At 48.9% G+C, this 27,498-nt stretch overlaps 1 protein-coding gene across 1 annotated transcript in view; it reads left to right on the top strand.

The window, feature by feature from the left end:
- The window catches only part of Dcdc2 (doublecortin domain containing 2), a 145,387-nt gene that overhangs the window by 97,520 nt on the left and 20,369 nt on the right, over positions 1-27,498 (top strand). The gene's annotated exons all lie outside the window — the stretch shown is intronic.

Here is a 27,498-nt window from a genome sequence, read left to right as displayed (position 1 = left end):
TGTAAATGCTTTATTCCCAAACGCCTGGTAATCAAAACAATAGCAAGAATGATTCTTCACCACCTAGGCCCATGGTGAAAATTAACTGGTGCAAATAGCTTTCAAAACCAAAGTGGTCTATTCAGGCCCATTTTTTTTTAAGTTGTTGACCAAATTTTTACAAATAATTTTGTAAAAATCCGCCAATTTCAAATTTAGCCTGAAACCTCTGTGGAAAAGCTCCGAAGTTCAATTAGCAGGAGATAAATTGCATGATGCACATAATCAGAAAAACTGGCATAAACTCAATGTTCAATTACTACCTCTAACCTCTTTCCACTTTCCAATGTATCTCTTTAAAGCCACTGAGGATTCAAGGATGATAATTAATTTTGGGGGTGTAAACAATCTGACACATCTTCAGGGCTTATTTTCAGCTGGTGCCCATGAATATGGCCAATAACCACCCTAGCTGTTTATGATTTGCTAACGGGTCAGTTCCCACAGTTCATTGATTTTAAGATATTCTGGACCTTGACCCTGAAAATAATGCCACGTGTGATTTTTATGTGCATGTTAACTTCTCCATTTTCTGCCACACTGTTGGTTCCTAAAAATGGTCTCGTCTGAGCAGATGGAGACACATAGTCTCTTTCCATCTTTTGTGCATCTCACACAAGCTTGGGTGGGTGTTGTTTTCATAAGTTCTTAGTATGTTTATTTTTGTTCAAAGTGATTTTGAAAGTGAAATAGGTAATTTACAGAATTGAGAAAAGAGTGTCAAAGACCAAGGCAAAGTCATAGATCTTGGAAACCAGGACGAGAGACACAAACCCCAAGGACACCCCCTAGGCACTTCTCAGCTCTGATTCTTCATTGAGAGCAGAGAACTTTTAACTTCAGGTGGAAGACAAATCTCAGGGAAGGAATCTGATTGGCCCAGCTTAACACCCTCTGCCCACCCCCTGGGCCTGGCAGAGCCAGGGCCTCATGACTTATAGCTAGCTGGGGCACAGGCCGACCTCAGTGCTTCGAGGGCTGGTGTCTGTTACCAGGAGAGAAGTGGACCAGCTAGTCCAGAAGGCCATCCCTATTTGTGCCTCCGACAGTTGGCGTGAATGGGACCTTCAGATCAAAATGAGGTAAGACTGTGGTTCAGGTGACCCACCTCTGATTGAAGACAAGGTCACGCTCTGGGGAGAGGTGTTTCCCTGGGTCTGGTGGGACCATGCTAGGCCACTGGCAGACTAAATAGTTGGATCGCACAACTCCACGGTCATGAAATAAAGCTTTGGGGCCGATCGGCTTTTCTGCAGCAGCTAGCGCTTCGGCCACTGCCAAGCAGCTCTGTCCTCCTGGGGCAGAGATTCCCTTGCTCTCACAGGGACCAGTCCTTCCTGTGCTGGCCCGTAACCTGCTTCCTGCGATCCCCACCCTGTGCTGCTGATGGAGGGGTTGGCAGTGCTGCCTGGGGAAGGCAGCCTCCATCAGTCAGCCCTGCAGGGATTTGGAAATGTCCTGGCCCCTCATCTCCGACTTTCCCCAAGGAGATAGCCCAGTCTTTCAGACCTTCTGCAATGAGAAGGGTTTCTGGATCCTTCCGTCCTGACTCAGCCCACCTGTCAACTTTGGGTTGCATCAGTGGCCACCTTGGTCTGAGACGCCTGGAACCAAACATGAATGTCTGAGATATGGCGTGACTTGTCAGTGCAGAATTTGCCTTGGGACGATACCACCCCAGGATCACAACCAGTGGTTTTGAAAGTGAAAACTATTTTTTTGAATGAAAATTGATGCAAAGTCCATTGTGTATGATGAATAAAAGAGGCTCTCTGTTGGTTGAAGGGAGTTTGCTGGGCAAGTGGGAAACTACCCGTTTAGATTTTGTGTCCCCACTCACTGTGGTGACCTTGAAAACCACCCAATACAGACAGGAGAATTCAGCGCAGGGAAAGCCACTGAATGCCACACTGAATTGTCATTCTCTGCTGTTCTTGGGAAAGCCGCTTCTGCCCCAGGTGGCTCCTAGGTAGGGACAGAGGGAAAGGTTGGCCAGGTTTTCATGGACAGAACGAAGTACAACCTGAGGCAAAATGGGTGTTTGCGACCTCCATTCATTTGCTCACATTCGTGAACTGTTCACTGGCCGCAGACTCTCTGGCAGGCACCGCGTAAGAGACAGTTCCACAGCTGCTGAAGCAGCGAGATGGGTTTGATTTCCCTTCTTCAACCTCCCCAGTGATGTTTTGCCGACCGACTGCATACAGCCTCCTGTAAATGAAAGGGCGTCACCCGTGCCAGGCAGGAATGCAGGCCTAGTCATGCCCTGGGCAAGGCACATGGCACTTCCCTTCTCAACTGCAAAAATGAAAGGGTTGAGTCATTGACTCTCTCTCCTCCTTTGAGGCTCTCAAATATAACTTTCTAATTAATTTTGATGGCCTCCTGGCTTACCTTTTAGTACCTGTGAGTTTGTTTAGTGCCTGAACTTGCTGATGGAACTCGCGAGCAGGACAAAGTCCCAAGGCGAGCTGGCAGCCCCGTGCTCCTTCCCCGGAGACAGCACCCTCCTGCTTGTGGGGAGACCTGCATGCTCATCTTCTACGTGTCTGAAAACTTAGGGAGCCAACGCTTATTATTAGTTTACTTTCAACTCTTAGGAGAAGAGTTTAAATATCTCTGTGCCCAGTTAATTGGGATGTGGTGCGCTGATTTTATGGCATTTTATACAGGAATGAATCTCCCCACCCGGTGCCTGGGTGCAGGATATTGCTGAGGTTTTGGATGTGGTTTAACTGTGTATCTTTTTATGTCTGTTGCAGTGGATTAAATTGCTGTATAAAGTTTAAACTGCTCCATCAACAGAAATGAGCATTTTAGTAATATACGTGTGTGTGGGTATATACACATACATATAGATATGTATGTATATTAAATCACCAAAGGAGTGTGACAAATATCTCCAAGTCATTTTTGAAAGGGAGTATTTTAATGTGCTCAGTGAATAATTCCTCTCTGCCTGAGAGCTACTGTTGTACCCTGGGAAATATTCAGAGGAGAAGATAAAATTATTTAGATTCGCAGCTTCTTGTCATGGGAGGTGAAGGCCTTTCTGTTATTATTATTAATGTGATGGGAATAGTTCCAGCACATCTTGCCTCTGCACAGCATCCCGAGAACAACCCTTTCTTCACATAAATAATTACAGTTCTGCTTCCTCTCTGCCTCCTCCGTCGCCTCCCTCCCCTCTCAGCCTCTCTCCATCCGAGGGGGCAGCACTCTGCCCCGAGGGCTCCCTGGCCATGGCAGGCACTGGGGGATGGTGGTGGAGGGATGATGGGGTGGAGGCCCAGGTCTGAGCTGGCTGGACAGGACGGTGTCTGGAAACAGGAGAATGTTCCTTTAAAGCAAGATCCTCACGTGTAGAATCGCAGTATTTTTTTTTTTTTTTGCGGGGAACAGGTCAGCTCTGGCCTACGTCTGTCCTGCCTGGTGGGTCTGCTTCTGTGCCCAGAGCGCCTGGCCTGGGGCTGGTCCTGTTGGTGATGTGAGGGCCAGGCAGGGCCCCACCTGGCAGCGAGCCAGCACTTGGGAAGGAGAGGGCCACAAACAAGGAGATAGATACAGCGAGGCCTGACGCGGGGGGCTGGGAAGGCTGCCTGCGAGTGGGTCGCTGGAGCTGGGCACACGGGCGAGTCCTGGTTTGGGCACAGTGTGTGCACCACCTGAGCCCCCTTCCTGGGCATGCTTGCCCTGGGCACTGACCTCTCCCAGTTCCTCCTAGGACTCCGGTGCTGCCCACCACCACTGGCTATACAAACCATTTGGTAATTTAAAAAATGGGCTTGACAGAACCTTAAGGTAACAAATGGAAATGATGGTAGAGGAGAGTTCCTCAAAAGACGGGACTCTGGTTCCATGGCGTTCAAGTGGACCTTGCTCTGTACCTTCCTGAGCAACCTGGTCTTTATCCGTCCCCACCTCAGGGCCTTGGCACTGGCCACTCCCTCTGCCTGGAAGCCTCCCCTAGGTACTGGCGTCTTTATTTAAAGGCTGTTCTCCATGAGGCCTGCCCTTCTGCCCAATTGACAGTCATCCCTCTTCAAAAAAATCCATGGCACTCTGAGGCTGTGACGTTCTTGTTGACTGGGATGTTGTTTCTCTCCATGGTGCCACCTCCCCCACCAATGAGAGCTCCCTGGGGCCGGTGGCTCTTGCCAGGGTTCACATCTGCATTCTCAGGCTTGGGCAGCACCTGGCGTGCAGTAGGTGCTCCAAAAATGTTGTTGAATTCATGAAAAACTAACAGAACCCTCGAGTGTTCCCAACTGTAAGACCCCATGGAAAACTCTCGCAGGGCCACTTGTTTCTGGCTTTCAGAGGGTCTGATTCCAGAATAAATTCCAGGGAGGCGCGGGAGCGCAGTTCAAGCCACAGCCTACATGGGGACAGTCGGTGGCCAAACCAGCCGCTCAGAGAGGAAAGAGTGGGGCTGGGGGCCGCCAGCATGGAGTTGGCTGAGTGGTGTGCCGTCCTGAGGTTCGTCATTGAGTGCGGATGTGGCCTCAATGTGGTTGTGGTTGGTTGTCTCGGAAAGACACAGCTATCAAATAATGTAAGCACGAAGCATTTTCTTCTCATTTTTCTTTTCTGGGACAGAGTCTTGCTGAGTTGCCCAGGCTGGCCTCCAACTCCTGGGCTCCAGCGAGCCTCCTGCCTCAGCCTCTGAAGTAGCTGGGACCTGCGGCTGTGCCATGGCACCCGGTCACATGAAACACTTAAAACGCACCTCCAGGATGCATGAAGGCATGGTCATAATTGTCTGGGATGAAAAAACAATCATATTAGAATTTGAGTGTTCTGAAGGGACAGCTCCCGTAGACTCAGCTGCTCTCCTCTTAGATGAGCTGATTTACTCTTAAAATGTCTCTGGCAGCCCACCACCCCCCTTATCTGTGGTTTCACTTTCCACAGTTTCAGTTACCCAGGGCCAACTGTGTTTGAACATATTAGATGGAAAATTCCAGAAATAAGCAATGCCTAAGTTTTAAATCGAAGCCTCCCTCTGTCCAGCATTCCCAGGCTGCATTGTGTGTAGGTATGGGGAAAAGCCTAATAGAGAGAGAGAGAGAGAGTTTGGTACTATCTGAAATTTCAGGCATGCACAGGGGACTTGGAACATATCCCTGAGGATGAGGGGGACTAGGAAACTATCTTGCATGGTTTTTTTCCGAAAGATTTAATTGGGAACCTGGTAGACAGAAGCACGATCCCCAAAGATCCACATCCAACCCAGGATGGCAAGAAAGAGTTAAGACTTGTGAATCACTGAGCCCGGTGGGTGCCTTTCAGCCTCAGGCCTGCAGAGCTGTGAGGCAGGTTTGTGGTGATGGAAATCCATGTGGAAAGAGCAGAGGAAAACCCGTCTGCAAGTTTCTCCTGCATGTTTACATGGCAGTGTGCGATTTCCAGAATTCTTTGAGGGAAAATCAAAGGCCAAAACCAGAACCACAGAGCACTATAGACGGCTTTGGTTGCCAACCCTGGCAGTGGCCGCAGTAGGACTACTGAGGCTGGGGGCGCAGAGTGCTCTCAAGAGGCTGTGGTCCATGCTCCTCCCTCCTCCGCTGCCACTGTCCCTCCTCTGGCCACTGGCCACCGCTCACCGGAGCCCTGAGCCAGGAGGCCTCAAGGCCTGAGATCACCCCCCAGAGCCTGGGCTGGGGGAGGCGTGGACATTGAAAGCTAGCGCTTGGTGCTCCTGGAATCCCTCATTAGCAGATGCTAAAAAGTCAGCGCTCTAAAATTACTTGCAGGAGCTTATAAATATGAATTTCCTGTAATTCACATTTTACAAGAACTCCTATCAGCTGCATCACAGCTTGAAAAATAACAAAAACGCATTAGAAAGATCTTTCTGTTTAAAACTAGATTGATCCCACATTTACATGGCAAAAGGAGACCATTACACGGCAGGCAGCCAGCACCTCATCCTGGAGGGCTCGGGGGAAAAAACCCACAATAATTTGCTTTCACCCAGGCCCATTTGACAACTGTGAGACTTTTCCTTACAAAATAAAATGAAACCCCACCGCCTGCTGCTTAAAATCTCCAATTAATGCTGTAAAAGTGCCTTCATTTAAAAAGCCAATGTGTAAATTTCTCCAAGTTTGGTGCAGACATTTCTTCAAATTTGCTGTGACCTTCTGCTCCTGTGGGTCATAGGAAGAGCCCTACAGATTCCAAAGAGAAGCCAGGACTGGTTTCTACCTAATTATGGAAGCGCCAAAGCCCTCTCTCTCCCTGGGGTTCTGTTATTGAAAAGACAGAATTCGCACATCGTCTACTACTAGGTGTGTTCAGTAGGAATTGCCAAGGAAGCTCATGGGTGCTCGCCATCCCCCACCTGTGAACTAGAACAGGGGTGTTTTCACACAAACTGCAGAAGGGAAGGAAGGGGCCGTGGCCGACAATTCTGAGTGTTTTCATTAGTGCATTTTGGTCAGACATGATAATGGGTTCATTTTGACATCATCACATATGCATGGAGTATGGTTTGCTCCCCTCCACTCCCCAGCAACCCCCCCCCCCAACCCTTCCTCCACTCTGCTCGTCTTCCTCTTAATTCACAGTTTTTAACATTAGTGCTGTGTAGATGTACTCAGAGCTAAAGCCTACGGGGTGCATTCACGTGTATGTGTGGCATGGGGCTCAGTTTACCCCTCCCTCCCCCTCTCCCTTTCCTCCCTTCTGTTTTCATGGACCCTGCTCCCCCTCCCCCTTACTTAGCTCTGGCTTCTGCATCTGAGAGAAAACATTCGCCCTTGATTTTTGAGTCTGGCTTATTTCACTTAGCATGATGCTCTCCAGTTTCACCCATTGAGCAGCACATGCCATGATTCCATTTTTCTACGTGACTGAGTAAGAATCCACTGTGCATATCTACCACATCTTCTGTATTCATCTGTGGTCAGGCACAGGGCTGGTTCCATGATTGGGCTATTGTGAATTGTGCGGCTATACGCATTGATGAGGCTCTATCGTCGCAGTTTGCTGCTTTCAGTCCTTTAGGATCCACACGGAGGCCCGGGATAGCTGGGTGATATGGTGGTTCTTTTAAGATATAGCTGGAAGGTCTGAGAATCGCTGCACTGAGCAGGAGGGTGTCCAGGTGTTTCATCTCTTCCTACCTACACCAGGTTAACTCAGGTTAACAGAGGTCCTGAGAGGTAAGCCCTGGGCATCTCTGACATGCGCCCTCCTGTCTGCCAGACGGATTAGGGTGCAGGGACTGCGGACGCTGGGCAGCATGGGCAGCTGAGGAACTGGCCTGCAGGTGTCATCTGCAGCCCGTGAGATGGCAAAGCCAGTAGGCTGTCTGCCATTCCAGTCACGCCCAGCCCAGCCTTAGGAGAGGAGCCAGAGGGTCAGAGCTGCCAAGAATAACCAGGGCTGGTGGGGGCGGTCACAACGCGGAGCAGGGGCTCCTGACAGACGCCACCCGTGGGCCACCCGTGGGCCTCACTTGCCTACTTTACCTCGAAGGCCCCCTGCCTGCCCACCTCTGAAGGCCTCGTGCAGCAGCGTCTCCCGGGTCACCTCCCATGGCTCCCCAGCACATCCCAGGCCCTGCCCTGCTTACTCAGACCCGGCTCCTCCCGCTGCTCCTCCAGTGCCTTGCCTGCCTCGCCTGTTCCTACCCCGCACGCCCCGCACCTCCATTTCTCAGTTCTGTCGTGGAGGCAGCAGAGCCCAGAGGGAGCTGGGCTTCCCTGGGAAGTGGTCCTCACCTCACTGATCTCGGCCTGTCACTTCCACTTGCTGAGTCACTGAAAGTCCGCTTCCAGAACGGCGTCCAGGGCGGGATACTGGTACTCTGTGGGCACCCTGCCGTCTTCTCTGGTGCCCTCGCTGGGCTTCTGAGGCGGCCCTGTCTGCTGCGTTTCCTGATACTTTCCTGTTCCTTCTCGGGCAGGGGAGACAGGCCGGCTCCCTTCTCCTGCCTTGGTTACACCGTGGGCTCTTCCTCCTCCCGCATCTCCTGCCCTGGCTCTGCCTGGAGCCCCATCTCACAGCCCAGCTGCCTCTTGCATCTGATGCCACAGACTTTTCAAGTTTAAGGGACTCTACCTCAGACTGGTTCTCCCCGGACCCTTCCCAAGGACGTCTTCCTTGTGTATCCTGCCCAAGTGCCTCAGTGAGAGACCTCAGCCCCACCCTTGGCTGTGCTTCTTCTTGGCTGCATCCCAGGGGACCCCCGGGCCATTTCCAATGCCTCTCCGTGACGGGTGTCTGCCCGACTGCGCTGCGTTGCCTCCTTACGTGCTCTTCCTGTGAGCAGTGCTGCTCGGGCCCTCTGCTCCCGTCTTGTTCCCCTTCATCCAGGGCTGGGCTGCTCGGTCACTGAGCCACAGTCCAGCCCTTTTTTTTTATCTCGAGACAGGGTCTTGCTGAGTCGCCAGGCTGGCCTCAAACTTGCGATCCTTCTTTCTGCCTCAGCCTCTGAGTGTCTGGGAATCCTGGATTCCTTTCATCTACTTTTGACTTTGTCACAAATCCCTGTTCTAAAACACAAGTATGGTCCTGACCCTCTGTTACTGGTCCCCAGAGTGGGGCCTGTCTCTTGAGTAGCGAGTGCCTCTGGGTCTGCTGCATCTTCACTGCACACACACAGGGGAGGCCCAGCCTCGGGGCTTGTGCAAACCTCTCAAAAGTCTGCTGAGAGCGGTTTCTCTGTGAAATCCTCCCTGAGCCCTGAGTCAGAAAGCTCAGTCTACTTAGGGTGACTTGACCCTTTGTACACACCCGCCCTCTCACCTCCATTACAGAAGGTGCTGTCGACGGTGAACATGACTTCAGACCACAGACTTTGGCATTGTTCATCTTGGTGTCCTGCATGTGGTTCAGTATTGGATTGATTGGGGTGGGTGTGTGAGTATCAGTGAGTACAAATCTACTGTGGGCAAGTAACCTGTTTTACACTCTTCCTGTCAGTGTACACTGCCATCTGCCCGAGCGGCAAAGTGTGCTTATTGGCTAATTTGCTGGGATGTAAGCAAGAGAAAGCCCGTGGCCGGAGTCAGCCAGGGGGGCGCACCCTGGTTCACCTGGCGTGGGCAGCGCGCCGTCAGGACTTGGAGTACTGTGCAGACTGTTCCTACTGCTTTGGTATTAATGGGAGCACGTGGTTTTAGAGCAAGAAGTCAGTCACCAGGGTTTCTTTCTTTTTTTCTTCTCTGTCTTGTTTTTCTTTTTTTTTTGAACATTTGTTTAGTTTGAATTGGGTAACCAAATTAGAAAACTAAAAGGAGTTTCAGACCTCCAAGGAGCATAGTCTCAGAGCCTGTGTCTGTGCCTGAATGTTTGTGTGTGTGCAGTCACAGGGCCCAGACTTCCTAAGGCTCTCTTTATGAAGTGCATAGAATACAGATGAATCTCAGGCTGGCCACATTAGAAACTTTGCACCAGTGAAATGAAGAGCTAAACCATCGGCTGACTGGTGTTGGGGCTGGGGTGAAGGACGGCCAGTTAGTATAGTCTAGTCAGAATGGTTGATTAATAGTCATATGTCCATATTCAGTTTCAGGGCTCCTTTGTGAACTTTTTGTGCATCTTCACATGTATTTATATGTCTATATAGACATGACATGCATGCGCATAGGCACATGTGTGTGTGCGCGCGCGCGCGCTCATCTGGTTAGACCGCATGGTTTTCTGGTCAGGGACTGACTTGTTTGTCTATTTGTGTCTACTATCTATTCTGGGTCAATCACACCTGATAAGTTGTTCAACATGTTGCAGATGCTCAGAAATTACTCACCGACATCTTAATCACTTTTGAATATCACACTGAAATGGTACAAACAGCTTCATTTTTTAAATTAAAAAAAAAAAAAAAGCAGCTGGAGCCCTTAGCATCTCTAAATTGCCAAAGCTTTCCCGGGGCACAGATCCAGTAAGTGCTTAAAGCCAGCTGCATGTGGGAGGGACCCCCAAACTGGGGGAAGAGACCATAAGAGCATAAAATGGAGCTTTTGACTTAAAAAAGTGTGCTTCACCTTGCTCTGCACGCCCTCTCCTACCTGGCTGCCAGCCGCGTATTTGTGTAGTGCAAACACTGCCACACACTCACCTACGCGCTCCAGATGTTTCTCTTTTTAACGGAGGATTTCATGACTCTGTTGGATGCTGAGGCTATGAAGATGGATCAGAAGTGCCCTCCCCCCGGCTGCTGAGCAGATGAGTTGATCAGTCTTTGCAGTCCGGCTGGGACGAGCTGGAACCCAGAGGCAGGTGGGGTGCGCCGGGTTGCACGCAGAGGGGGAGCTGAAGCCCGAGCCGACAGGGCGCGGAGGGTCACCCTCACTGTGGCTCTCCATCATCCTGGGATGACACTCGCGGCTCACCAGGCCTCGCACCAACACACACCTGTGCTCACACACTCACACACAGGCCTTGCACCAACACACACCACATTGCACCCCTCGTGCCTGTGCTCACACAACACAGGTCTTGCACCAACACACACCTGTGCTCACACTCTCACACAGGCCTTGCATCAACACATACCACATTGCTCCCCTCGTGCCTGTGCTCACACTCTCTCACTCACACACAGGCCTTGCATCAACACATACCACATTGCTCCCCTCGTGCCTGTGCTCACACACATACACAGGTATTGCACCAACACACACCTGTGCTCACACACTCACACACAGGTCTTGCACCAACACACACCTGTGCTCACACTCCTCACACATAGGCCTTGCACCAACACACACCACATTGCACCCCTCGTGCCTGTGCTCACACTCTCACACAGGCCTTGCACCAACACACACCACATTGCTCCCCTCGTGCCTGTGCTCACACACATACACAGGTCTTGCACCAACACACACCTGTGCTCACACACTCACACACAGGCCTTGCACCAACACACACCACATTGCTCCCCTCGTGCCTGTGCTCACACACATACACAGGTCTTGCACCAACACACACCTGTGCTCACACTCCTCACACATAGGCCTTGCACCAACACACACCACATTGCACCCCTCGTGCCTGTGCTCACACTCTCACACAGGCCTTGCATCAACACATATCACATTGCTCCCCTGGTGCCTGTGCTCACACACATACACAGGTCTTGCACCAACACACATCACATTGTATCCCTCGTGCCTGTGCTCACACACACACAGGCCTTGCACCAACACACACCACATTATATCCTTTGTGCCTGTGCTCACACACACACAGGCCTTGCACCAACCCCACATTGCACCCTTTGTGCCTGTGCTCACACACTCTCACACATACATACACACTTCCAAATACTTTGGCTAAAGAAAGCCGAGCAGACTCGGGTCACCCACAGCTGTCACCCAAGCACCTTACTGGGCTCCTTGGAGTCCCTCTTCAGTACTTGGGCTCATCTTCTCAGCTTTCCAATGACAACGTGCTGGCGAAGGCTGCCCTAGGCCAAGCCCCACTGTCTCTTCCCAGCGTCATCTCCTGGGGCCTCTTTGCCCCAGGTGAACTGACGGTCTCTCCTCACACCTGCGTAATCTTGGACAAGGTGCCCAAGTGATCTCTGCCTCTGTTTCCTGTTATAAAACAAGGTGACACTAGCTTGCTGTTACCACTCTCGGAGCCTCCGAGTAGTGATTGAGTGACAGGTGCTGAGACCTGGGGGAGCCAGCACTTGGAAGTGTTGCTGTGGACTGGGATCTGCACGTAGACACGCTGGCCGTCCTCTTCAGCTCCCTCCACTTCTCCCGCTCTGCCTTCCTGGCCTCTCTGCGGCCCCTGGGTCGTTCTGCCTCTCCTTCAACCTCCCGCGCTCAGGTTGCTCTGCTACTTCTCATGCTAGCGGCCGGCCCTGCCCTCCTGGCTCTGCGGCCTCCCACGTTTCCCAGTGCAGCTCCCATCCCAGGACGGTCTCTCTAGAACCATCTCGGCTGGTTCCTTCTCTGTAATCAGGCCTTGCCAGGCCTCCCCTGGTTTAGGAGCGGCATCCTTTGTTGGTTTAGAAGGCTCCTTCCACCCTCCAGCCTTGCGTCTCCTGACCCCTCTGCCCACTTCAGGGGAAGGAGTGCCTCCTTGTTCTAGTCTGGCTGACCAAGCGGGCTGTGCAGCCGCGGCCCTGATGTGGGCTGCTCTCTCTCCCTCTCTCTTCTCCGCGGGTGTCCAGAGTCTCTATCCCTGGGACCCCTGGGATCCCAGACAGATGTCTACTCCAGTGCTGGGGACCTACAAAGCAAGCATGTCTTATTCTCTGTGTCCTCCTGAGCACCCAAGGAGCAGCTGCAGAGGCTGGTGCAGAGCTGGAGCCCCAGGGATGAAAGAGTGCAGGAACCAGTGAACTGAGGGCAGATAGAGAGCCCTCGCCCTTGAACCTGAGGTGCCAGCTCCGCGCGGCCCCTGACTGTCGGGGAGAAACTTTCCGGATCTCTCGGTCTTTCTGAGAGGGTTGATGAGAATCTGTGTGCTCAGTGGGCATCTGCAGATGATCCACGTCACCTCAGTCCTCTGCATTAAGAGGAAAGTCAAGGACGACATCAAGCTCTGTTAATGCATTTAAAAAAGGACTTTTATTTCCTATTGGTGAGAAACCCAGTACAGTGAGGTCAAGAGAGTTTTTACTCTTGAGGCCTTTCAAGTGAGTATCAGTTGTAACCATTCTCTCCCCGTGACAATTTTGCTTTTTCTTTGCAAGGGCCATTTTGGTGGTTACACAGACAAATATGGCAACTGTCACTAGCTGCAAATCCCCAGACACAAGGTAATTCATAAAGAGCCTATTTGGCACAATCTCTGTGCAATGCGATTTATGTCTTATTTTTATAAGCTAATAAATTCAGAGAAGTAAATCAGATGTGCACAACATTTATATGGATTGTTTATTTAATGTAGAAATTTCTTTGGGGGATTGTCTGTCATTTCTGCACGTAGCCTGTTACTCGTTGCTGGCATGCACCACCATCTCTGATGATTCAAAGGCCTTTCCAAAGTTCAGGTACAACTGCTGCAGCCTACCCAGCCTCATACAGTGGATAAGTTGGGGAAAAGTGGAACAGGGTGCTTGACGCTTGCACAGAAAAAGGGGCTCTGGTGCTGTTTCAAGCGGGGCCTTGGGGGCTCTTTTGTGATTGCCTCTGCCCTGCTCACACGTGTGCTGAAATGCCAAGGTTCTGTGCCCCATGTGACCGTGTGAGACCATTGCATGTGGTTTCTGCATCTATTCTTGAAATGATCCGCTTCAGATGCACCTAAGAACGCCATGTGGTATGTTTAGATGTAACACCGGGCTGTGTGAATATTCTTAGAATTGGATTCATACTGAAGCCCATTCAGTGAGACACAGTCTCAGTGGTAGTACAAGCTGCCTCTTTACTTAAAAGGTTTTCCCCCAGAAGTTGTCTGATAGAGGTTTGCCAGACTCCTTTTAAACCCAGCTGTGGAATTCATTAATGTGTGCTAAATTCATTTGGCCACTACTTTTGAAAAGGAGAAAGTCATTTTTTATACATACGTACCCAGATGAACATATATATATATATATATATATATATATATATATATATACTTTAATTAGTTTTTTTTTTAAATCAAAGTTAAGGTTTTGTTCAAAAAAAGATAAACTATATCCAAATAAGCAAACATGATTGAAAATAAAAATGAGCTTCATTTTGATAGCACTTGGTAACTTTGTTGTGTAAGCAGTTATTCAATTTTTTGATTGATTTTATTTGGTGTTCCAGTTTATCTTATGTACAGTTATGTACAGTTATGTTTACAGCTCAACTTGTGATTCCCCCCCCCCCCCCCCCCCTTATTTTTAGCTCTTCTTTCAGTGAGAAAGAATATGTATATGAGCTTAGGACTATCTAAGGAAGACTGATGTTTTTTTTTTTTTTTTGGAATTCTTCACCTTGACGTTAAACCTCTTGCTTTTCACTGTGAGCTCAGAACGGAATTGTTGTGGATGCTTTTGTCCTGTGCACTGTGCACGTGACATGTGTATCCCCCATTAACATTTTCATCTCCACCAGGGTTTCTGATGGATCAGGTGTTAGACCTGTGGTTATTTTGGCTCATGTGCCTTTAATGGAAATATTCCAATAGCTAGACTCCAGGTCAGGAAAAATATAGTTTTACTTTATCTGGAAGAAGAATTATCCTAAGATGGTTAGAAGATGCAATAAGAAATTTATTTTATTTTTTAAGCATACAGATAAAGTCCTCTACCTCTGGCCATTTAAGCAAAAGAAGATGAGACGCTCTCCCTCCAGCCCCCTGCAAGACGCACACCAGCCTTAAGCGCATGTCTTGTGCTCTCTGCCCAAGTTGCCAAACTTGTAAAATTGATACCCTTCTGTTCTCTTTTGTTCCTCCAGCATTTAGTTTCTTGTGTGGCCGTAAAATTTGATTTATTTTAAAGAACGTTCTCTCTCTTTTTCTTCTCATTTGTTTCCCCACCAGGAGTTCAATCCTACCCCCTCCTGCTTCCACATGCCCTACCACCACACCCCAGTATGGCTGTTTCCAGTTTTAATTTTTGAATTTGCCTCTTATCTATAACTTACAGCAAGCTTGAATATGGGCATTAGATGAGTTAACACATGTGACTTACTTAGAATGATGTTTATCGTACAATAAGCCTCCAGTGAATGTTAGCTAACCTTCCGCCTCATGAATATTGTTATTATTATTAATTTGCATTTAGTTCTAGATCAGTGCTGAAGAAAACAATGTTTCTTGATATATCAGCATTTCCACTTATTCTAAAATAGCTTATTTCTTAGGTTTACCCATATTTATGTTTTATTGTATCATGAAGTATAGTCACCAAATGAAAATTAATTCATGCTACACTTAGTACAGTGAAAATATGAAAAAGTTATCGTTTAGTAAAGAAAGTCCATTGAAAAATTGTTATATTTCTTCTCCTACCAAGATGGAAAGAAGTTTATTTCTCAATTATCGGTAAAGAAAGAAGCAAGAATATTTGAGAGATGCCATTCCCAAACTGAACAAGCCAGAATTATTCTTTTGGAATGAAATTAGAACCTGAAGAACTTCAGCTGCAGGCTGAGATGGGAGGGACGACCGTCCCCCGTCTTTCCTAAGGTGTGACATGCATGCATTTCGTCACAGACCCAGGCAAACCCGTAAGTCACACTGCTGAGGAGCGCCTGGAATCTGCTGGCTGCTCGGTCAACAGCCTTGGCCACAGCGCCAGCTCCGCCAGCTCCGTGTGAGGAATCGCTGGCTGGCTGGTTTCACTGGGTTTGAATTTTCGCCCTGGCTGGGTTCCCAAGGAGCATTACTACTTGGCGGCGGCTCATTTGCATACTTCCTGTCCTTAGTTGGGGCTCTTGCCCTCTTTCTTCCATCAAGGATCTGACATTTTGTGTGACCGTTTCTAATGCTTACGTATGGGCATTCTGTGGTTACTACGTCCAACAGAATTTCTTTTAAAAATGAACTTGGCTCAGGCTATTTTAAATACAATTTGGAACATGGTAGATATTGCCGAGAAAAATTTCTTATGGAAAAATTTGTTTTTATCTGTTTATGAGTTGCTTGAATTATAGACTTGAAGTACACTCAAGATACGCTGACCTGGGGACATTGTAACCTCTACTTCACGTTAAGATGGAAGATTAACCGCCAGTCCAATCTAAATCATGTCTTTAGCAAGGCATCAGCTCTAATAAAATCTTATCATTTTCTTAAAAAGTTACTGAGGCTGCTCTATAAAGACCTGAAATGCTCAGATTTGGAGAGATCTTACTCTGATCGTCTAAAGCAAGTAGAAGCATACTAATCTGCGAGATGCTGAAACAGGTTAGACACACTTCACTCAGACTTAAGGACAATTTAGGAGTGTCACCTGTGCCAACTGCAGTAGAGGATCGTAGGCCCTTGGCTCTGGGGCACTGATGTGCACTGATTTGCATATTTTCCCTGGAAGTCACTTTGCCTTGTGGGGGGCACAGTTCACACTAGTACCTGTCTCAGAAGTAGAGAAGACTTGAAAGTGGCCTCCCGTCTGTTCTTACAGCCGTACTGGCACGAAATGCACCGCTTTAAATGTACTATTGTTCATAGTTTGAAAGTAAATGCTGAAGCCTTAGATTATTAAAAGCCACAATTCAGTAATAATTGATACTAATAACTAACTAGTGGACCACACATATTTATCTCATTTTTATATTTATATCTGTGCTGGGTTTTTAATTCCTTAGGTGAATGTCTGCATAATTTGAAAAGCTTTTTAAGAGGACAATTTCAATCTTCTACTTTAAGTCTATCGATTGCAGATAGATTTTGTACTTTTATTACCCTTGTTTCTCTTTAGTTTTTTTTTTTTTTTTTAGATTCTTTGTATAGATTCTTAGTAGTGTTCTGAAGCAAAGGAGTCTTTCATTTCTCTATTGGAAATGAGAACCAACAACCTTCCTAAGTAGAGTGCGTTCCCTCAGATGTCAGCTGGAAAATGACCTGTGCTCTGGATTGGGTACCGGCCTGTAGGTTTCTCTCTTTGTTTCACCTGCCCTCCGCCCCTGCCGGCCACAGTGGATCACTGTGTGGAAATTCATTGCAGTATTCTAGCTAAGACTGAAACTCCAGTGGACGGACACCTGCGCAGTAAGAATGATGGGTGTACTCATGAGGTGCAGCCCTAGTTTCGTTTATGTTTTTGAGGTGGACTGTCTTCGTTTCCCTTGGCCATGGGTGGATGGCAGTTGTTCGGGTTTCTGAGGACGTTTGGATTTCGTGAGACAGGCTTGTGCATTAGGGCCACAGGTTGGCAACAGCTGGACGGTGCTGTCATCTATGATGAACTCCTGGAGGTGGAAGCCAACACATGGGCTTTAACTCCTTTCACTACTTTCTGCCTTGATGGCCTCAGGCCCCTGAGGTGGGTTGCAGGGCCTGGCCTCTTTGCTTCATAGCTGCCATCTTGGAAGTGTGGTTTATCAGCCAGTCCTCACCTCCTGTCCATAGCACATCAAACTATGGCCAGGTTTTTGCTCTCTACTCGAGTTGTTCTCTCTTGGTGACCACGTCTTTGGGGTACCAAAGCCAGAGGACATTTTAGTGCCGCTTCTCGTCTGTTGTGTTTCCCAGGGCTCCCGTGGCCGTCCACACTCTCCCCTGCTTACCTTGTGCTCTTTCTTCTCAGTCTTTGTGAATTTCTCCTCTGCCCAGTCCTCAGGTGTTAATGTCTGCTATCCAGACCCCAGCCGTCTTCTGTTCTCATCCCACACAGTTGGCTCTATCTTCCAACTGTATTTGACAGTTCCCAATCTGTAGCCTTATCTTAGAACTTTATCTTGATAGACTCACGTTTCCAGCTGTTTGCTGGCCCTTTCTATCTGGATGCTTCACAGAGAACTCAAACCAATACAGACTGTCTCAGGCCAATGATGGTTCGATTTATAATTTTTTTGACTTTACACTAGTGTGAAGATGATAGGTGTTCAGTGGAAATCGAACTTCAGAATTTTAATTTCTGTCTCTTGCAATATGCAGTAGGGTCATTCTGTTAGTTCAGGTTCTCTAGAGGATGTTTATGTAAGCCGGATTATAAAAAGGGGATCTGTCAGATGGGCTAACATGAACAGAGACTGGGTGGTTCCATGGTGGCTGACGGCAGACTGGGGAGCTGGAGGAACCAGTAGCTGCTCAGTCTAAGGAGCTGGAGCCTCACAACAAGAGGAATCCATGATGCAGCCCCAGTCTGGGACCCAAGGCATAGAAACTCCCTGGAGAGTGTTAGATTCTGCTTTGGAAGCAGAAAGGAGCTGGAGTCTGAGGCCCTCAGGGAATTGCAACCTGCTCAAGGAGACTCAGCTTGCATCCGCTCCTGCTTCCTTGTTCTTCCACCTTTTTGCTCCATCCAAGCCCCCACCATGTTGGAGAGCACAGCTCACATTTAGAGTGGGTCTGCCCCTCAGCTTGCTGTGTCCCATGTCAGTCATTCCTGAAACAGTGACATATCCAAAGTCTTTAGGCATCTCCTCATCCAATGGCAGTGACAATTCAGATTACCATCACAGTCTTGGCTTGTGATGCTGGGCAGTGGCAATGAACTGTAGCTCCCAGTCAGCCTCATGTCCACCAGGGACATAACACATGCTCCCAGTGGCTGCCCTGCAGAGCAGTGACGTTGGGCAGGTTGTGTGTGTTGCACACATTGTCAGTTTGCAATGTATCCAACTTGGGGTGGGTTTATTGGAACGTGGCCCATGGATACATCAAGGAGCATCTGTATGTAATGTCAGGACTCATCTTCTGAACTCCCTACTCCCTTCCTTCCCTTGCCTGCCCCATCCTGGTAAATAGCATGACCAGCCCCGTGGACACCAAGCCAGGGCTCTTAGAAGCTTCCTTCAGCTCTTCTCCCCTTTCACCTACCACATCCGGGCTGTCAGGGAGCCCTGTCAGTACAACCTCTCTGCGTCTCTTGTTCCTTCTTGCAGGACCCGGGGCACCCAACCAGGGCGGGGCTGCAGTCAGACTCTGGGCTGTGGAGCTGCTCACCTGTCCTGCGGGCTTCATTCCCCAGTCCACTCCTTTGGCCGGTTACCAGCTTCCCTGCCCTCCCACTTCCACGCTGGCTTGTGTGGCTTCCCTTCACATCCAGGCCTTCTTTCCTGGTCCCCTCCTGCCGACTTGGTTGCTTCGCCTGCACTGTCTTTCAGGGAGCCATGGTCAGGTGTCTGTGTCTCCCGCCCCAGCACAGCCTGCCACGTATCCCCACTCCGTCTGGGAAGCCCTGTGCCTGGGATGCTCCCGTGGGCCCCACGCCCTGCATGGAGTCCTGCGGTTGCTCTTCATCCTCTCCATGGGCAATTCCCATCCCTGGTCACACCACATAAGGCTTTCTGAGTCGGTCCCCTCCCCGCCTGCCAGCCTCATGCCCTGCCACTCCTCTGCCCTGCATCCTGGCTGCAGCCGTGCCACCTGCCTGCGGTCCCTGGAGCCGTGAGTGGTGGCCCCTTGCACCCGCTGCGCCTTCTGTCCAGAATGCCTCCTCCTGCTCCTCAGGGGCTAATCCCGCTCTTCCCACCGCAGCTTCTCCACAGGCTGCCTGTGACTCTCCTCGTCTTCCCTGTAACCTCCCTTGCGCCCGGGGCGCTCCGTAGCCTGTGTGGCACTTGTGCTCTCGACTCCTCCGTTTCACACCCCCAGCAGATAACAAGCATCTCGAGGTCGGTGCCTCTCCTCTTCCCACAGGTGGGCCCAGCACAGGGCTGAGCGTGTTTGCACAGCGCGTGGAGGAAAGGGCCAGGATTTAAGAGCACACGTTGTATCTCTGCTGCGTACAAGTGCTGCCCTTGTTTACCATGACACATTTTCTGGGGCACAGAGTGGTGGAGTACGGCTGGTTCACACACTGGAATAGGCGACGTCATCTGGAGATCGTTGGACCAGTCAGAATTAAGAACAGGAATCATGAATTTTAGGCCACTTACAAGGTGACTCCAAGGGTGGAAAGAGGAACAATTCAATTATTCTGATGAATTAAAACTAATTTCTGGTTCAGTTTTTATAAGGCTTCGAGCTTAGAAATGAGAATGTAACACTGTGTATACTTGTTGATTTATGTAAAACTCCTCAGAAGTACTCATTATTCTCTGTCCCACGTATCTGATGTAGACTCCAGATCCGTACAAAAATTCATCAAGGTATAAAGCAAGAAGCATGAATTATACATATTATAAATACATGCTTTAATCTTTATACTATGAGAATTTCTGATTTTGATGAAAATCTAAGACATCTACATCTAAAAAGAATAAAATATAAATGTAGAGATAAGAACCAAATTATCTGTATTCTGGGGAAATCGATGATAATAATCCTACTTTTGCTTTCTACCTACACTTAGAATATTTTGTTATATCCATTTAAAGTTAAGATAAAATACCGGTAGTGGTTACAATCAATTCTGCGTGAATATTTAATAGTCAAATTTATACATCAGTTCCATCACAGAAGATGTTTAATACCCTGGAGTGGAGTCAGGGGATGGAAAGAAGCCAGATGTTTCAAACTGCAGCCATGAAAACCCAGCCCATTTAAGTGTATTGAGAAAGCGATTTTCGTGGAATGTCATAAATTGCTAAAGAAAAATATGGCATGATATTTTCGTTCCTGTGAAGAGTTTCTACGTGAACTTATGGGCACAAAAAAAAAAAAAAAAAAAAAACCACGTGGAGGTGACAGCAGTTAACAACCCACGGGTTCTCAGACGTGCTCAGAGCTCGGGCCGTCACTTGTTTTGAATCTTCCCATGATGGTGTGCCCTCCTCCAGGGGTGGCCAGGCGGGGGTGTCCCGTCACTCCTGAGTGGGTCAGAGGCAGCCTGGCTCATCTCCCTGCACCAGGAGAAGGTGGGCACTGCACCCGTCTTCCCTTCCTTCCTCCCTGTGGGCTGTGGGGCGAGCCTCACGGATGGCTTCCCTCTGCCCACTTGCTAGGAGCTGCTTCAGTGTCACATGACTTGTGATGACAGCATCTCTGCTATGAACCTAACGTAGGACTTCAGTGTCACATACTCCTATGGCGTAGCTCACAGAAGGCCAATGAAGGAGATATATATATATATATGTATATGTATTTATATATATTTTAGTTGTAGATGGACACAATATCTCTATTTATTTATTTTTTATGTGGTGCTGAGGCTCGAACCCAGGGCCTCACACGTACGAGGAGGCAGGTGCTGTACCACTGAGCCGTTTTATATCACCTTCTTACCAATCTTCATTTCAGTTCTGCCTCTGGTGATTCATGGGACGCATCAAGAGTGTTGTGAATAGATCTACACTTTTTTTCTTAGAACACTGTTTTATGTATTCACAGCCGTAAACTCCTTGATCCCCGTAAGTTACTGGGCTTCATGAGCTGCTTTTTGAAATTAATATTTTGCTTTAAATTTGATTTAACATTTTTATTAGATAGTCTCAGTAGTCCACCAGAGGAAAATAACTACAATCGCTCAGGCTTCCCTGCTTTCACACAGAGCTTCCGTTAGCAGACAGCCACAGATTTTCCATACAGTAGTCACAGCTGGTCATCACACTGTCACTTTTCTTCTTATTCATCCTGTCAAATTTCAATCAGTTTAACCACTTTTTGACCCAGCTATCCCACTCCTCAGTCTATACCCAAAGGACTTAAAATCAGCATACTACAGTGACGTAGCCACGTCAATGTTCATACAGCACGATTCACAATAGCTAACCTGTGGAACCAACCTGATGCCCTTCAATAGATGAATAGATAAAGGAACTGTGGGTACATCTACACAATGGATTAGTACTCAGCCTTAAAGAAGAATGAAATTATGGTACTTGCAAGTAAATGAATGGAGTTGGGAGAATATCATGCTAATCGACATAAGCCAACCCCCCAAACCAAAGGCTGAATGTTTTCTCTGATAAGTGGATGCTGATCCTTAATGGGGAAGATAGGGAAGAATGAAGGAACTTTGGATCGTGCAGAGGGGAGTGAAGGGAGGGGAGAGGCTGTGGGGTGAGAAGGCTGATGGGAGGAGATGGGTGTTACTGCCCTGTGTACATGCCTGACTACACTACCGTGTGGCTCACCACCATGTTCAGCCAGAGGAGGGAGAGGTCGTGCTCCATTTGTGTACAATGTGTCAAAATGCATTCTATTGTCATGTGTAACTAATTAGAACAAATTTAAAAATAAAAAAAAATTCAGTCAATTTTAAAACCTAAAGATATTAAAATATGGTGTATCATGCAATATGAGAGCATTTTATAATACTTGTGGGGAGAGAGCAAGATTGTGGCCTTAAATACTGATCATCCTCAGCACTGTTGGAGAACTTCTCCTACCCAGGCCATTAAAGCCCAGCGGGAAGTTAAGCTGGAACATGGCTCCTCGTGGACAGGCGCTGCCTTCATTCCAGTGGCCGCAGCTGCAGGGAGGCAGAAAACATGAGCTTCGGCCCCGTGATGGGCGCGTGATGGGCGCGTGATGGGTGGGGAGCGGGTTCCCATTATTACACAACAGGAAGCAGCGTGGGTTCCCTTCCTCGGAGGCGCCGCTGCATGGGTAGGCAGTAAAATTCATAAGGGGTAAGTAAGAAATAATTGAGGAGCGTTTTTATTTTTACTAGAGTGTTCGTTACTGCTTTCCTGTGTAACAGGCCCTGAGATGTCTATTCGTGATTCAGAGAGAGGAGATTAGCGCTGAATTTGGGTGCAGTGTGCATCCAAGCATGGAATTTGATCCTTCGTGTAGTAATTGAATGAGAGCAGCATGGTGTGTCGAATCTGTCCTCGCTCTTTAGTGCGCCAGCGAATGGCTTTTATTACCAAGGTTTAGGGCAGGGGAAGACTTGGAATATCTAATCCTTTTTCTCCTGGCAGGCGTGTGGGTGTTGGGGTGGTGGTGGTGGTGTTTTGCACCTTGTAGGGAGGGAGAGAGAGAAGTAATAACAGGGAAGGGAAGCAGAAGGCAGAGCTCCAAGGAGGGCTCTCTGACCACGGCCTCGATGGCAGGAGGAGAGAAGGCGTTGAGTTGCCTGCCCCGACCCAGCAGGCATCTGCTGGGATCACAAAGGGAATCTGTGGTGACTGCTGCCCTCAGAGTCTCTCCACCTATTGCTTTTAGACGTGTGGTGTATTAGTCTCTTCTTGCTGCTGTAACATATCATCACCAACTAGTTAGTTTAAAACAACACAGATACGCTGTAGTTCTGGAGGTCAGAATTCCAAGATGGGCCTCACCAGGCCAAAGTCCAGGTGTCTCGGGCTGTGTTCCTTTGGAGACTCTAGGGAGAACTGGAGTCCTGGTCGTTTCATGTCTGTAAGTTATGTGAGGAAACGGAGTCCACTGGAGAGCTCTGAGCTGTGGACAGGTCCAGTAACTTACCATCTGTTAATGTGACTTGGCTGTTGTCTGATGCAGGACAGTGAGAGGAAGGAGAGGTTCAGGAAGAGATTCATCTAAGAGGTTGCTGCGGCCCACCCCCACACGATGGCAATCAGGACACCTTGGTAGTGGAGATAGAAATGAATGACGGGGACATATATTTTTAAAGGCTGAATTGATAAGACCCAACCACGGGATGGATATGGGGAAGAAGGGCAAAAAGGAGGTGAGGCTAATTTCCAGATTAGGAATTGAGTGGTGGTGCCACTCCCTGGGGTGGGGAGCCTGGGGTGTGAGTATTCCATGTTGGAAGCCAGAATTCGTGTCGGCCAGTGTGCACTCCTATGCGACCTCCAACGTGAGGTGCTGTCAACTAGGTGGATATTTGTGTTTGGGATCCATGAAGATGTTTCTAGAGAATCATTGGCCGATTGATGGTGTCCAAAGTGTGGTCTCGATGAGGTCACTATGAAGAGTGTAGGTGGAGAGGTAGACCCCTGGTGCAACCTGGGTGGTCCAAGACTGAGGGGCTGGGCAGAGGAGGAGAGTCCGGCCTGAGACACTGGGAAGGAGCTGCTGGCGATGCTGGTGAACTGGAGAGGGGAGGAGGGGGAAGTATATTACCTGTTTTAAAAGCTGCTGAGAGAGCAAGTGAGTGGGAACTTGAAGAGCATTGTCGTTAACGGCCACTGGTAATTTCAGCTTGTGCATTCCCTATGGAGTGCTGGGTGGGAAGTGTGGGAGTGAGGGACAGAGTCAGAGGTTCCTGACAGCCAGGCGCTGGGTGTTCCTCACCGAGGACCCAAATTCCTACCTCGGAGGGAGAGTTCACTTTCATATGACGTAAGGCCTTCTGCCTTTGTTTTTACTAGGTGCAAATAATTTTAGAGGAAGCAAGACTGCTAACACTGAAACATAATTTCATGATCAGTTAAAAGTTATGCTAATGCTTATTAAAAGGTGACCTAGAGAAGGGTCTGTGACAATGAGGGTCAGTAGCCTGCTGATGTTGGTTTGGAGGGGGCTGGGTGGCTGTTTTTGTGAATTTCCTGAGGGACACTGCAACTACCCTGCGTACACTGGGAGGCTCAACGCCTCTGCTGCAGGTGGCACCTCCCTTCACGAGTTGGGGCTAGGATGCCTAAGGCTGCTGTGACAGTGACCACATAATACTTACACGTCATCATTGCTATCTTGATTTAAGTTGCCAAATTACTGTGCACATTGAAACTCGTGGTAGTAATGAAGGGACAGTGGTAAGGTCTTGAAAAGTTTGAATGATATCACCCTTTATAAAAAGAAAAATGTAGCAGTTTTGCAAATTTCTCCCGGAGCCTCTCCTTGCACGCAGGTATTTTGAATTTTTAATATTTCTTCTTTGACGTCCTCCATGGAGCGTGTCTTCAGTTATGTTTTCCTGTGGCGTTGACAGAAAGGAAACATATTCTTATTATAGCATTCAAATTCTTTGCCTTCCAAGTTTGGCTTTCTTAGCAAATCTTTTGTGTCAAATGATTTTAATTTCCTGATTTACTTCTGAGCCTTCGCCTTGGCCCACTGATCTTGCCACGGGTGAAGTCTATAGACATCCACACTGTGTTATAAATGATCCTCCCAGGCAAGGCTTATATAATGCTGTGAGTTCAGTTTACCCCACATTTCTCAGGACCTGGGGTGAGGCTGATGGTGTGCTGGGGCAGGACTCACAGAGATAGAAGTAGGTCCAACGGGGGGCGGGGGTGGGGCTCAGAGACAGAAACTGATAAAACTAAGCGTGGACCCATCTGTGAGATGGAGACTTGAGCACAGGAGAGAGCTCTGGTCTTCTTTGGCTGGGGGCTTCGGGGTCAGATGGAGGTGATCTTTGTGGACATGGATCTTAAACAGGACATGGATCTTAAGCAGTGAGCAGGACTCCGACAGGCAGCTGCCCCAGGACAGGGCAGATGCAGGGAGCAGGTGGTGAAGGCACAGGCCGGGGGCATGAAGGGGCCAGTGGTTCCGGACCCTGTGCACCTTGGTTCTCACTTGGGCTGATGAGGGTGGTGGTGAGCTGTGGTTGGGGGGTGCCCATGGAGCTGGAAAGTCCTGGCCTTCAGGCCGGGATGTGGGACGGTGCATCCTGGGGTAAGACGTGGCGTCGTGTGGGGAGGTCCCCTTTGGCACGAGGCAGAAGAGCGTTGAGGAAGAGGCAGAGAAGTTACGTGAGTTAGTCGTATCAGAGCTGGGAAGGCAGCGTGCTCAGGGGCTATTTTGGGGAGGGGAAGTTAAACACTAGGCAGAGTATGGGAGGAGGTGAGGGTACAGAGGACATCAGGCAGGAGGGGAATCCATGTGCCAGTAGGAGATTAAACCAGGCAATCTGTCTTTTGTCTCATGTTGGGATGAAGGATTATTGAGCACACACCTTGGAAGACAGGAAAGGGGTCCAAACTGGGTGCTGAGTGAGAAACGGCCCATGTCTGTGTCTCCCCAGCATTATATAAGCCTTGCCTGGGAGGATCATTTATAACACAGTGTGGATGTCTATAGACTTCACCCGTGGCAAGATCAGTGGGCCAAGGCGAAGGCTCAGAAGTAAATCAGGAAATTAAAATCATTTGACACAAAAGATTTGCTAAGCCCTTGAAGAGCAGCAGCCCTGCCACGCTTCTCGAGTGGACAGTATTTAGAAGGTTTTAATACATATCCACCAATCAGCCAATTGCATAAACTTAACTTATGCATCAACAAAATTCCATTTTCATTATTCAGTATTTTTTATTGATTGTGATATGGTATCACCATATTTTATTGTTTCCAGGTAGTATTTAATGGCATGGGAAATACAATTTGACTTTAAAGTAAAAAAAGACATACATGCAATAAGATCTGGTTTTCTATCTGTGCATGTGTGTGAGAGAGAGAGAGTTGTCAAACATTAGTGACAGTTATCATGAGATCAGAACGGTGCTTATTTCTGTTTTCTAAAATGTTTTCTATAACAATCAGTACTGCCCCACCTGTAATTTCGCACAGCCTTCCTGGTGAAAATTAAAACCCGAGTGGGCTCCTCCCGCCACACGGTAGCTTGCCGGCTGCTCTTCTGGGTTTGGTCTCTGCTTAGTCCTCGGAGTTCCTTCTTGACCTTCATTTCTTGCTCTGCACTGCTGAGGAGGTGGCTCCAACATCTCGGTGCCTGGGGAGCCAAACCTTCCCTGGCCCAAGGCGAATGTTCTGCCGGCCTCCTGTGACGGAGCCGAGCTTTGCCGTGCGTGCGTGCGTGCATCTCTGCTGCTTATGTCCTCTTGGCTGCCATTTTCCATCCCAGTGCCCTTTCAATTTTATTTTGTGATTATCGATTGTATTCTTCTTTTCTGCTGGAAAGCCTATTCTAAAAAACACATCTGCAGACCTTTCCTGGCTCTGCTTGGCTACAGTTACACATTTCACGGACCATGAGTAGTAAGGATACATCCTCCCGGTGCCTGCGGGGCCTGCAGGGTTCTCTGTGTGGTCTTTGTAGGCAGGTGCAGCATTGGGACACAGAAGTGTCACCCAAATAGTCATGTCCATGGTCCTAGCTGGGGTCTCCTGAGCCCGGCATCTGATATGATTGATGTCTTCTGAGGGGCTGGGGGGGCCTCCTCCCCCCTCCCTCCCCTGTGGCTGCATCTTCTCACCCCCCAGACTCTGAGCGGCCCCTCACGGTGGCAGCACTGTCCCTGCACACCTCATGCAGGCTGCATCTCTCTCCTGGTTGGACCGGGAGCACCCTGGGGGAACTGCCTCCCTCACCCCGCAGGCTGCGCCTGGGCTCAGCGTGCCTCACAGAGCATTGCTCCTCAGCACATGCAAGAACATGCTCCACATTTAATCCAGGGCGACCTCAGAACTTTGGCCATGTGCACTATTATCCACACGTTGAATAATCGTGGGTCCGGCGAACACGCCTCCATCACGGAAAGAGAGGGGACTGTAAGAAAAAAGACAAAAACATGTTTTCTAGACGGTAGGGGTAATCAAGCGCTGTAACAGATTACCAGGGAAGGAGGCAAGATTGCTGTCCCTGGAGAGCCTTCAACATCGGGCAGGGAGAACCGCTGTGGGGGGCGTTCACCTGTCTCGGGGCCAGTAGACAGACAGAATGACAAATGGGCCCGGGACGCTTTGATTACTCGGCCTGGAGAGGAGGAGGCTGGGGGAGACATGAAAACGACTTCAAATATGGAAAACAGCCATGATTGCCTTCCCGAGGAGAGCGAGCTGAAGGAGCTTCACCTACAGACTTAGAGGTTCAGGCCCCATTTTATTCTTAGGGATTTAAAGTCACAGGTTGCGAGAATCTTGTGGAAATCGGTGAAGTCAATGATATTGATTTTTTGGGGGGTGAGAGGGAATTATTCCAATGTGTTATATTGAATGTATAGCATTTCCCTTGGAAAAAGTAGCCTTGTAAAGCACCAGACCCTGTCACTGGTCAGGGGCTAAGAGGGGAGGACGAGAGCAGAGTTAGTGGCCCCTGTGGAGGGGTGCATTACCAAGTCAGTGGCCAGGGGCGAGCAGGAGTTTCTGCAGAGCTCGGAACCTTCCCCAGTGGAAATG

This window comes from Marmota flaviventris, chromosome 6, assembly GCF_047511675.1.
Source record: "Marmota flaviventris isolate mMarFla1 chromosome 6, mMarFla1.hap1, whole genome shotgun sequence".
Classification (NCBI taxonomy): Eukaryota; Metazoa; Chordata; class Mammalia; order Rodentia; family Sciuridae; genus Marmota; species Marmota flaviventris.
This window is presented reverse-complemented; position numbering and strand designations above follow the sequence as displayed.